Source organism: Pinus tabuliformis, chromosome 1_2 (assembly GCF_031772625.1).
Source record: "Pinus tabuliformis cultivar Carrire ecotype Pingquan chromosome 1_2, CPIR1, whole genome shotgun sequence".
Lineage (NCBI taxonomy): Eukaryota > Viridiplantae > Streptophyta > Pinopsida > Pinales > Pinaceae > Pinus > Pinus tabuliformis.
In genome coordinates, this window is record NC_142298.1 from 524,667,966 (window position 1) to 524,681,939 (window position 13,974).

Genomic DNA, 13,974 nt, shown 5'->3' on the forward strand with positions numbered 1-13,974 from the left:
GAAGCCATGAAACAGAAAGGGGAAGGTCAATCCTCCCAGCCTCCTCCATTAATAATAAATCTTGAGGAAGCACCTCCGATCATCACTCCTCCTCCTCAGCAAACAGGAGCTACAGCACCATCCACAGCCCCCACAACAACATCAGAGCAAGCTGCTAGCTTAGACATGCAGAAGCTACAAGCAGAGATCCGAGCTATGGAAGCTCAAATGAAAGAGCTAGATGGGCTCAAACAGAACTTGGCTAATGTTAATGAGAAATTTGATAAAAGCAAACAAAATGAGGCAGCCAAGGAGAGAGAGGTGAAAACCCTTAAGAGAAGGATTGCTGAGCTGGAAAAAGAGCTTGCATTGGAAAAGGTAACTGCTCAGATGAAAGCAGTATTATGGAGCAACATTGGAAGATCCATTGCCAACCAGTGGCAATATATTGAGACTATGGATGAGCAAATGGTGCTCATCACCAAAGCAAACAAGGAGATACAGAGAGCCAGGGCAAGCCTTGGACACATGCCAGAAGCAGCTACCAGGATGATCAATATCCTGAATTACAAGACCAGCACTCAATTGGCTACCATGGGAATCAACAACAGGACAGAAACAATTGCCATAGCCAAGAGAGTTGTTACATTGAGAAACTTGGTTGGGACCCTGGAGAGAAGAACACAGGACATGCAGGCAGAAATTAACAAATTCCTGGAGAAATTTGTAACACTGCAGAACAGAGGCCTCCCCAACATTTTGAGCAGCGTGGGAAGACTGCTCACCCTGGACAACTATAACAAGAGAATTGATGCCCATGCAGTAGCAGAGATTGCAAAATCTCCCAGCACTTCAGCAGACACAGGGCCAGCCACAGGGCAAATGGTGTATGACAGGGTGGAAAACCTGTTTTTTCTCATGAATGAGATAGAGCATCTGTTTGATACACCACCCAATTTCTTCAAATTCACAGAAGCAGATGAGACTCTAGGCGCAATTTTGGCACATCAACTGCCCACACAGGATGTCTGGAGGCATTTGACCCAGACAATTTTGACAGGCCAGAACCAATAGCGCAGAAGGAAAAAGGCAGACACGCGCAGTGGCAATTTTGGGAATTAAATTTACAGAAAAAGCAGAGGCTGAGCCAACTCAGCCAGACCAGTCACTCACCACCAGCAGCAGTCAAAGTCACAGCTGACAGGTCCGAGACATAGTGTACCAGCCTACAGTCGGGTTTTCTATGCATTAACTCCAAATATTCAGACCGACTTAGCTATTCTTATAAAGCTAAATATCTTCTGACAGAGCATTAAAATGCCTGTACTGTGTATTAAATGTGTAATAAATTTTTGACATAATATCTTAAAGAGTTGGTGAGAATGTAAAGACTGAGATAACGCAGAACTCAGATATTTCTGTAGACCACCGCTAGTATATATACACCCTTCACAGATGCTGAAGTGGTTGCTGGAATTTTCTCTTGGATAACTTCCATCTGCTGTAATATTTTCAGAGAATTAATACAAAGGAGGAATGGAATTTCCAGAAGTTTGGTGTATTTGATGTCTTGTGGTGAAGGATGCATGTTACAGGATTCCATGGGTGTTGCATAAAACTATAAGTATTCACAAATCTCTTTGTCATGCGTTTTGAGTCTTTTGTTCTCTTTGTTGTTCTAATGTTTTACACTTGATAGCAAGGTGAAAGGATAGTACCAGGATTTAACCATGTTTACCCTGGACTCAAACTGAGCTATTATATATGTTTTCCTCATATACAGTGAAAGAATTGTAATTCTTAGTTGCTGCAATTCGAAACTGTATTTTTATTGTAACAGTCATTTTCAGGGATTCAACTATTGCCCCTGTGACCTCTGTTTTCTCTTGTCTCCTGTCATTACCCAAAAAATATGTTTTAATGAAGCACTCAAAAGGCCCTGTACGTTCCATCCTTCATCTTACAGTTTCAAACACACCAAGCCACAGACTCCATTGCCCAATGATATTCAACATATCTGAAAACTACATCACTAAAGTCTAAGGGAATTACATCAACCGAAACACAAACATAACCTGTACTCAAAACCTAGCCTAAAACACCATCACTGTAGATATAAATCATAAAGAGAGAGCCCTCTCTGATCACTGTTTGGCAAAGAAACAGTGATTAAAAGATTGGTTAGTGGTTACCCCGGCCGTATTCCCTTGGGAGTCATAGGGAACAACCTGGGTGTTAACACCTCCCTATTTTTGGAGGCCTTTGATCCCTAAAATATCTTATTGAATGAGCTGAGGAAATGTTTCCTCCACATTCTCTTTAGTGTACCATTTAGCTTTACCTCGAAGTTGTCCATTCAACCTAATTTGCCAAAGGTCATGCTACCCTTGTCTTGTAGTTCTGGACCTCTTTTGTAAAATTATATCTTATATCAACTCTGTCTGAGCATTTGGTTCTAAATCCTCCACGGAAGGTATGACTCATCCCTCTTCCTCATCTATCATGGAAGGCTCATAGAGTTTTAAATTCTCCAATTTCACAACTGAGTAAATGCACATATATGGTGGTAAATTAGATTGATATGCATTATCACCCAACGTTTCCAGTATATTAAAGGGACCATACCTCATAGCCTTGATTTTCTTACCAGGCTTCCTGCATCCTCTCCTTGTTTGATTGTAGCCATCCTTTGTCTCCAGTCTTGAACAATTTCTCTATTCTATGCTTATCATGCCTGACCTTATACTTATGTTGTGACTTCTGCAGTGTTTCTTGTACCTATAAATGGATGTTCCTTATCTTCTCTATAAATTATTCATCCCTCAAAGCATCTCTTGTAAGATCTTCCCTCACTCCCCCTTTCTTCCCATATGCAATATCCAAAGGTGAAGGCGGAAAATATCCAAAACAAGTTTCAAATGGCGACTTTCTTATAGAAGTGTGGACTGCTCTATTGTAAAAATGTTGTATATATACCAAATTTTCATCGCAAATCATCAAATGCTTCTGGTTGTATCCCCTTAGAAGTTGCATCAAAGTCTTATTGACTACTTATGTATGCCTATATGTCTATGAATGGAATGTTGTAGATCTCTTAAACTTTGTGTCCATATTCTCCCACACTGTAGTCTAGAATGCACTGAGAAATATTTTATCCCTGTATAAAATGATGCTTCTTGGTATCCCAAAGTGTAACCAGACCTATCCAAAGAACAAGTTTGTGGATTCTTTCCTATTGATGGATTCTTTCATACAAATGTTTCCTAGTTTGGAAGGTAGTTTTCTAGGTATCTCCTTCTTTAACTCAAACTTGATGATATACAGCCTTTAAGTCCAGCTTGGTGAAGTATTTTTCTTGCTACAATTGATCCAACAAATCATCTATCTTGGGCAGGGGGTATCTATTCTTGAGCATGATTTTGTTCAATGGCCTGTAATCTATACATGTCCACCAATTCTCATCATTATTTGGCACAATTAATCAAATGACCATTGTGAATGCATGATATCTAGTCATGCAAAGAATCCTTGAAGAAGGAAGAACACATAAAACTAATGACAAATAATCATCAAATTCCATGTCAATGGAGAGAATAATAGAATAAAATTTGAAAATATTACAATAATATTTGAATAATCTGACTATTGGGAGAAATTAACTTTGGTGCACCATTTGTTTAAGTGAAGGACACACAAAATATTGCTATAAATTTAGTGATGTACTATATAAAGTATAGATTTTCACCGAGTGCAAGACAAAATCTACTGTGAAATTTTCCAATCTCTATCAAATAATAGTACAATGGATTTATCTCACAAATTAAAGAATGTTAGGCCCATTTGGTGAACTATTTGTGAGTAGAGTAGTAACTCAACACAGGAGTGTCAATTAAATGGTTAGAACAAGCCTAACTTCTACATGGTTTACCATACACAAACTTTCAACAAAATTGTTGATCAAGGAAACATAATTTTTACCAAGGATGTGGAAGAGGTGGATACTAAGGTAGGGAAGGTTTTAGAGGAGGTGTATTTGGTACAACCTATGGACGTGGTCAAGGCATATCTTACTTTTTCATCTACTCGAAATATGACCATATTAGTTGATCCTGGTGGATATTGGTGGCCACCCACCTATTCCACTTGGACCCCCATGATTGTTTCTTTTAGTTTTTTAGTTTCCTTAATTGTAGCACAATTTACTATTTTTGGTTGTTTTTCAGGTCTTGAACTCTCAAAGCCATTCTAAGGCCCTAAATGACGGTTTTTTGGCAATATTCCTCTAGGTGATTTCATCGAAATCACATTTTTAGTTGTAGTCCTCAGAGATATCTCTCCAATGAGGTATCATGCACATCAAACAGAGATAATAGGACCAAGTTATGGCCCCAGGAAGTTGGTTGCCCAACTAACCCCAACGAGGCCCATAAACTCTTGGTGTTACATCTCCTCAGGTTAGGGTTTTGGTTGTTTAGGGTTTTCTCTTATTTCTCAATAATAAAAAGGCCCTTTTGCCTCATTGTAACTTATTCAGAGGCAATGAGCCACCACATCTCTTCTTAGAGATAAGCTACCATCTCCCAAGCTAGTCTCATTTCCATTCTATTTGCAAGCATATTTCATTATTTGATATCAATGAAAGGAAATGTTATTTCTACTGCATCTCTATATTTGTGGTTATATCTGTAATTTGTTGCGCCCTGTTTAAATTTGGATCAGTGGTATCAGAGTGGTCTTCTCTTTCTCTATTTTTCTTTGCATGTCCCCAACGAGGTTGGGATATAAGGAGTTAGGGCTCGAACTGGTTGAACCTTTGCAAGACCAGCCTCATAAATCCCGACGACCTCTCATGGGGGAAGAAAAGAAAGATGAGGGAGCAGGAGATCCTATCAAAATATTGCTTGAGGAGGCCCTCGACAAACAAAGGAACACGATGATGGACAACTTTGCCCAGATCCTTCAACGATTGCCCACTAGCAGTGCATCCACGTCCAACATCGACTGTAGAGGATCCCCACCTTTTAAGGTACAAGTAAACTTTGACATTACCATATTTGATGGCCAAATAGATGTAGATGTAGTAGATAAATGTTTGAATCTGCTAGAAAGATATTTTTCTGTTCATGATTTTTCCAGCCAATAAAATATTACTTTTGCTCTTCTCAAAGCCACCCCCCGGGTCAAGGACTGGTGGGAAACCTATTGTGAGTAGAAGGATAAAAGTATGACCTCACTATTTTTAGCCGTTCCCACTTGGAATTCATTCTAGGATGCCATCAAGGAGTAGTACTACCTTGTCAAGAGCTACAAGGACAAATACATAAAGTGGACCATGCTGCGGCAAGGAAGGGACCAAGATGTTCCAGAGTTTACCAATGTTTTTCATACCCTTCACACGAAGTTGGGTATCAAGGATTATGAGAAACATTTGGTACTCAAGTACCATGGCAGCCTACATAGATACATCCAGGATGAGATGTATTTCCTGTACATGTCCTTGCTCGGCACGACATACCGATATGCGATCAAGATCAAGCAGAAGTTCAAAAAAAAGAAGCAATACTTTGGATCTGCAAATCCGATGTAAGGAAAAGGTTCCATCAAACTGCAGAACAAAGGACAAAGGCAAGGCTGAACAAATCATGACAACACGGTAAGGCCACAAGCAAAAGACAACACTGTGAAGCCAAAGAAGGACATGAGAGAGTGGTGCTAGTTTCGTAAGAGCTCCACCCACAACACAAGTGAGTGTTGGACCTGTTAGTGCCTATATTTACCTCAGGCTGAAAAGGTAGGATCCAGGGCCAACATCAAACCATGCTCAGCCTCGTAGCTAGCCCTATGAGGATAGGAGAGGGCTCTCTCCGGGTCAATCTCAGCAAAAGATAATAGATGGGGCTTGAGATGACTAAAATAAAAACTGATTTTAGGCTAGGTATGAAGTACAAGGATTTGATGTGATTTTTTGGGGGTTTAGTTGGAATCAAGGGAAAGGCAGATTTTGGGGTGCGGGGATTGAGGTTCAATTCTCAGAGATCTCAATGGGGTAAGGTAGGCAATCGTTTTGGCACTTAAATTTTAGTGAGATGCACGGAAAAGACAGGTGAGGTGTTGAAGAGGGCAAGGGCGATCAAGAATCCTCCCCAAACAGCTAAAAACATTGAACAACTAAAGCAAACTTCAAGTAGAGCATTGCACTTTCAATGAATTCTACTTACACTCTTGTTTGTTTAGTTCAAAAGAAATAAGATAGATGATGGCATACAAAAACAAAATTCACAATTACAAAGAGAAGCATTGTACCAATACAAATTTCCACATGAATCCCAAAGAGTGTTGCAAATCCTGGTCTCAATTCCTTAGCCAAAATACTGAAAGTGAATGTACAATGAAGCTCAAGGCTTTCTCAAGAGTCCAACCATTCTAATGACTGAAAAATAACATAATATAGACAAACATAGCTCATCCTTGCCTCTAGGGGTCAAGCTCATAAGTTTAGGAGCTGATCCAAATGATTCTAAACTGAGAACTAGAAACTAGGCAATTTCATAAATGCAATTTTTTTTGCGATTTGGAGCCCTCTAGCAAAAGCGAGTGCCACGTGGCATGGCACATAGGGAGGAAAACTCTGTTTTTTGTGCCAAAAATTTACAAAAATGCAAAAATTACTCCAAATTTCTTGAAATTTGGGCCAAGTCTTCTCTATCAAGCACTGTGATGGGCCAAGGAAGCCTCAACCAAGATTTGAAGTCCTTCATCCTCTTTTTGCCTCTTTGATGCTCTCTTTAGCTTTGCTTTCAAATTCCCGATTCTTGCTTGGCACACCAAGTTTCGGGACAAGTAATGATATTACATGTTTCTAAGCATGTTCTTCTCATTTATTGCCTTCTACAGCTTCTTCTCCAAGTGGATATTGACTCTTTTGAGCCATGACTCCCTATCGGCATTGATCTCTTTCTCCAAGGAAGTGAACTCCACCCTCCTCCTTCAGGCACTTCGGCAGGTTTGCCGAATGTTCTGTAACTCCATCACCACCTGCTGATCCTCAAGCTACTTCTTCCTCTACTCCAAATACCGTATAGTCCACTGTGCTCTATCCAAGTTGGTGGACAAGGAATCAATGTCTGCTTGCTTATCCTTGATTATATCTCTAAGGTTTTCACTTTGTGGGCCCATGTCAGTATCATCACCCTCAATGAGGATGAAATCAGTTTCTCGATCACCTGATGGTCCTTCCTCCTGTAGAGGCCTCTTGCCTTGGTCCTGAACCTGTTGTGTTGATGGAGGAAGTGAGGCCCCTTCCACCCCAAGTGGAGATAACACTCGCTTCGCTGCTGCAAACAACTGTCTAGTGCCTCTCTGATAAGAATGAACACCGACACAATAGTGATCTCATGGCCCTGCTGATAAGAAGGTCCACCTATCTCACCCCCAACCTCTGAAGGTCCCTGTGAAGCTCTGAAAAATTCACAAGAGATGAAGTCATCCTAAGTGATGCCCTATAAACCAAGCTGATGAACGACCACAATTTTGATGAGAGCAAAATGATAAAGATTGTTGAGCTGCTACTGAGGGGTCTTGTGTTGCACAAGATTGGTCATCTTCTCTATGTTTCGGCATATGAAATAAGGAATGTTCATCATTCGCACCCAAGTGAAATGCATCAACAACCTGATGTGATAAGCATACAAGCAGGAGAACCGGCCCTCACAGGTGAAATACTTCATGATGAGTTTCATTAAAGGAGCATACTCATCCTTGAGAAATCGAAAAGGAAACACTCTCTTGAGCTGCCTCAGAAAACCAGGTTTGATGTATGGTTCATAGTGTTGCCGGTCAATCTTCTGCCTCTTATTCCATGGTTCTCCAATGTTTGGTATGTCGGGTGCTAATGAAATGGTTCCTGGTGTTAGTGTCAAAGTAACACCAGCAAGAGTGGCTTGATCACCATGCAAATGCAACACAAATAAGCGGGCCAACTCATGATGAAATTGAATATTAGCAACCTTCTCGCAAAATTCATAACATGACTGATGCTGGAAACAAAAGATAGTAAGAGGGCAGGCTTGCAACTCGGCAAGAGTGGTAGGTTCTTCTCTGATATGTCTGCCACCTCTATGAGGCCTCCTGGGTGCATTTCCCTCCGTGGGTGAGTCACATTGGGTCTCTTCTTCATAATCATATCAAGGATCAGATGCCATAACTATTGGTAGACAAATTGGCTTGGAGAAATAGGTGCTGATGTGTCAAACTGTGGTGGACTATTTTTGGTGATGTGCTTGACCTCTGCCACCAAGGGAAAACACTGAAATAAGGGATTGTTAGGAGAGGGGAAAACTAGTGGGAAATTTGGGACTGTTGCGATAGACTTAGTTAGGGAAATATGGGATATTATGGGAGTTTTTGTATAGGATTAGGGTTTGGGGTTTACATTTGGAAATTTGGGAAAGGGAATTTGGGATAGGGACATAATGAACTTAGGGGGGTAGGGGAACTTAGGTAATTATGAAATCAAAGCACAAATGAGATGAGGGAGTGAACTTGGTGACAAAACAGTGAATTGAAACCCTAGCAGCGAGTTTCTTTGAGGTATTTTAGAAGGTAGGGTTTGATTGTTTTACACAAGCACCATGAAACACACACCATCAACAACCATTAATCTTGGATGAAAAACCATGAATGAAGTTCAACCTACTTGTATCGATTCGTTTTGGGTGATTTTGGAGCGAATTTAGTAATTTTCAGGCTTCGTGGCTGTATGCGCCGCGTAGCATGCTCAATGTGTCGCGCCCCACCTATGCGCCGCACCTGTGTTGAAATGCACTGAGTGCTAAGGCCCAATCCGCCGTGTCGGCTGTGTGCAGCACGCCTCCTGCCCAGTGCGTCGTGCCAGTAATCTTACATCGATTGTCACCCAATTTCTCACTTGCTCACCAAAATTGCTCTATCTTGCTTCTCTTTTGCAAATGAGCTTATCACATGAAGAAATAGCTTATAAACAAAGAGATTTTGAAATTTTGGCTCATGAAACCCACTTTTATAATGTTTTGGATTTGACTTTATCTTTAAACTCTGTTTTTGAACTTTTTCACTGCTTTTTTCACTTTGTGATGAATTTAATGACCTGAGCTTGCTTGTTTTTGCAGGTGTTGGAGCTTTTGGGCTAAGGAAAGAAACCAGGATGCATATGAATGAATTTACAATGAGGATAACAAAATTTTCATGATTTTTTAACAATTAAAGCTAAAAACTCTATTTTTTCCTCAAAACAGAGTTTTGAGGAAAAACACATTTTCGAACACTTGATGATGCAATTTATTGATATTGAACCCTCCTCATGGCCTGCTGGCAATTATTGGACAATTTAACACATTTTTTGATGAAACCCTAATGAAACCCTAGACCTAACTAACCATGAAACCCTAAAGGCAATCTTTGCAATTTTCGGGATAAAAAGGAGACTGTATATGTTTTTTTTTAATGATCAAATATGTGCCAGCAGGTAGATAACATGAGGTAAATTGGAGGAATGCCACTACCATCAGATGATCTATGCACCTAATGGAATGCAAATGACTGGGCGGGACACCTAACATGAAATGCAACAAGAGGATTTGATCTTTGACAGAGGGATGACAATATCGACTCTAACATTGGCTCCAATGGGGATGGTAGCTCCTTGGAGGTGCCAATAACTACAAATCTCTGGGAAAGCAGGCAGTGCCTCGTCCATTGGGCCATGGAGTTAATAACTTTGACACAACAAATCAGAAATCTTGACTGAAAAACTCAATTTCAGGACTGAATGCGACTCAAATTGACTCATTTTCAAGACTAAAATTGATCAAAAGACTTAACTCGAACAAACCAAACCAAAATTGAAATCAAATTTCAGCTTTCTAGCCTTCACCTCAGGCCCCAAGCTGAAGAATCAAGACAACACACTCTTGCAATGGAATTTAAACAAGCTAGTATATACAATGATGAATATGACAGCAGAAACAGTTCACACAATATACCATTTGAGGAACCGACCATTGACTGGCCCACCAGGATAGTCTTCACAATTCATCTCTTGCAAAAGGAAAGAATTATGGCCCCGATGTGTAGCAATCTTGTATGGTCCTTTCCAAAGATTTTCAAATTTGTCGTGCTTACCCTTCTCTTCATTTATTACATCCCACTTTAACACGATATCTCTGATTTCAAACCTGTTCGCCTTGGCTTTCCGGTCATATATCCTCTTAATTCTTTCCTGCAGCTTGGAAGTATGCTGAAATACCTCTTCTCTAGTTTGCTGCAAATGTATCATTTGGTTGATCCTCCGCTGCAAACCATCATCCTCACTGCCAGCTTCTTGCAACAATTTCACCACTGGGACAACCAAAGAGGTCGGGAAGACTGTATCCACACCGTACACAAGCTCAAAAGGAGACATGCCAATGGATTTCTTTTGACTTACCCTGTCTGCCCAAAGTGCATTGATCAGCTTTTTGTGCCAACTCTTCTTGTTAGTTTCTAGCAGCTTTTTGATGATGTTGACAAGAGATTTGTTGGAGGATTCCGCCAAACCATTACCTTGTGGGTAATAGGCTATCGAATGCCCCAAAGTGATTTGATACTTATGACAAAAATCAATCATTCTTTTCGATTTAAAAGTTGTTGCATTGTCAGTGATCAACTTATCTGGACATCCAAAATGAGACAAAATGTTGTTTTCAAGAAATGAAATAATTACCGAATCGGTTGCCTGCCTTGCTAGAATTTCCTCTATCCATTTTGTGAAATAATTCGTCGCTGTGAGGATCCACTTATGGTGAGCTGAAGAAGAAGGATGGATCTCACCAATAAAATCCAAACCCCACTGCTGAAATGGAGCGCTCACTTCAATGGGCTTAAGTGGTAAAGGCTGCAACTTCTGCTTACCTTGAAAAATTTGACATTCGTGACAGTTGGCCACTGTTTTGTATACATCAGCAAATAGACTTGGCCAATAATACCCCGCTCTCAAAATTTTATTGGCTGTTGTCTTCCAGAAAAGATGACCTCTGTAATCTCCTTTGTGAAAATCTTCCATCACTTGTTTTGCCTCTTTTTCTACCAAAAAATTTAGCAGGACACCACCAAGATATTTCCAATAAAGTGCACCATTCATGATACAAAATTTTTCAGCCTTCAACTTCAATGTCCTACTTTTGTTCTTGGCCATTCTGGGAGGTGATGACAAATTTTGAAGCACAAAAACAATGTCCGAATACCAAGGAGAAAGGAGGAAACTTTCTGATACCTAAGTGGGCAGATTTTCTTCATCTTCCTCAGACATAGAAGCAATTATATTAATGTCCGAAGCGTGCAGATTTGAATCAGCCATAAGTTTTTCCAGCCCCTGTCCTTTAATGAGCTTTGTCAGTTTGATTTCTACATCATATTCTAGCAAGGCAGCAATCCATTTGCCTCTCCTTCCCTCCGGATCTGTTTGCACTAAGACATCTTTGATAGTAGCATTGGGAACATAAGCAAGGATGTGAGAATGCAAAATATAAACCCAAAAATATTTTAATGCTTTAACCAATGCAAGGACCTGTTTTTCAATAATATTATACTTCAATGCAGCATCCCTTATGGTTCTACTGAAGAATGCAATTGGTTTTTTGAGTTGGTCTCTTTTTTGCATCAAGATCGCTGCCATAGTATGATCTGAGGCAAAGGAAAACAAAACAAAATCTTGAGTATAGTCTGGGCTGATCAAAACCGGAGCTGAAGAAAGAGTTATATTATCAAATACAAATCTCCTCTATGTGATATTCCAACTACAAATTGGGAGCAACATCAAGACAAGTGGGAAGAATTAATAGATGTCAATTGTAAGAACACACAAGAAGCCTAAGATTTATTCCTACAAAAATCACCATGAAAACCTTGTTTAACATCACCATCTTAGAGTAAGTTAGGTTGACAAAGGGGGATTTGATGCTTTTTATGATGCCTAAGAAAAAATAATTCCAAATAACCATACTAAGGAGAATAATGTCATAAATAAGGAGGAAGTTTATGAGAAGAGAATATACATTAGAAAAGGAATCAAGAGAAAGATTGTGCATCAATTTTAGTATTACAAACTATTGGTTGACATTCAAAAGATAGAACAAGAAAAAATACCAAAGAACATACAAAGAAATATGTAATGCAATGATCCGTAAACTGTCATGGATATTACACTAGACAGTTCATCACAAGAGATCTGATAACAATATATTAAAATATTGAATTGTTACACTATTACAATTTTATTAAAATTCTAGATATATAGATTCGACTATAATTAGTGCATGTGTGTGAATGGAAATTATGCAAAAAAGTAGAAAACAACAAAATAAGCTCACACATACACCTAAGACACAACATATGCTCTCTAGGAAACCCTTTCTGGAGAAAACTCAACAGTTGGAAGGTGAGGTCACTTCGCTCTCTTTGTTTGTCTGGAAATATAGATGCCTGTACAAAGAAGTAAGGCTTGTGGCCGTGGGATGCTACATTGCACAAATCCTCCCTGTGTGCTCTACCTCCTATCCCACTTGGCTATCTTTACTCAGTTATGGAACAAAATTCTTCCGAAAGAATGGAATGCCTCTTCTTCCTAGTAGCTCAGTTATAACACAACCTGATAGCCTACAAGTGGTTAAGTTTGACTACATCAACTCTTAACTAGAGTTACAATATAGACTCTTCTAGAGTATTTTACATCACAATCACGTGGCTAGCCCCTTTTCCATGAATAATGGGGGCTAACACAGTATCCTCCCAAATTATAGGTGTGAAAATAGGAAGGTCAACTTCTAAGTGGCATAACATTTGCATACAGACTCCAATTGATGCGATTCTTGGATCATTGGAAATATATTTGTATGTAGAACATCGTGAAAAGGGTTGTGTTAAATATTAAAGTTTCACCCCTAAAACGTTCCATTTGATGCCTCAAAACGATCCTATAAGGTTTCAAACCCCATTTTGCCAAACTGGGTCCCACTGGTGAAAATGATCCCATGAGAAATTCCTCCAATTTTTCCACTATGAATCCATCGATATGGATCAAAAACAATATAATTATCCAATATGGATCATGCCTCCCCATTTTGGGAGGCCTTTGATCCCTAAAATATTTTACTGAATGAGCTGAGGAAATGTTTCCTCCACATTCTCTCTAGTGTACCATTTAGCTTTGCCTGCAAGTTGTCCCTTCAACCTAATCTGACAAAGGTTGTGCTACCCTTGTCATGTAGTTCTGGACCTCTTTTGTAAAATTGTATCTTATATCAAATTTGTCTGAGAATTTGGTTCCAAATCCTCCATAGAAGGTATGACTTATCCCTCTTCCTCATCTATCATGGAAGGCTGATAGAGTTTTAAATTCTCCACATTCACAACTGAGTAAATGCGCATATATGGCAGTAAATTAGATTGATATGCATTATCACCCAATGTTTCCAATATATTAAAGGGACCATACCTCATAGCCTTGATTTTCTTACCAGGCTTCCTGCATCCTCTCCTTGTTTAATTATAGCCATACTTTGTCTCCCGCCTTGAGCAATTTCTCTGTTCTATGTTTATCATGCCTGACCTTATACTTATGTTGTGACTTTTGCAGTGTTTCTTGTACCTATAAATGGATGTTCCTTATCTTCTCTATAGATTATTCATCCCTCAAAGCATCTCTTGTAAGATCTTCCCTCACTCCCCCTTTCTTCCCATATGCAATATCCAAAGGTGAAGGCAGAAAATATGCAAAACAAGTTTCAAATGCGCGACTTTCTTATAGAAGTGTGGACTGCTCTATTGTAAAAATGTTGTATATATACCAGATTTTCATCCCAGATCGTCAAATGCTTCTGGTTATATCCCCTTAGAAGTTGCATCAAAGTCTTATTGACTACTTATCTATGCCTATATGTCTGTGAATGGAATGTTGTAGATCTCTTAAACTTTGTGTCCATA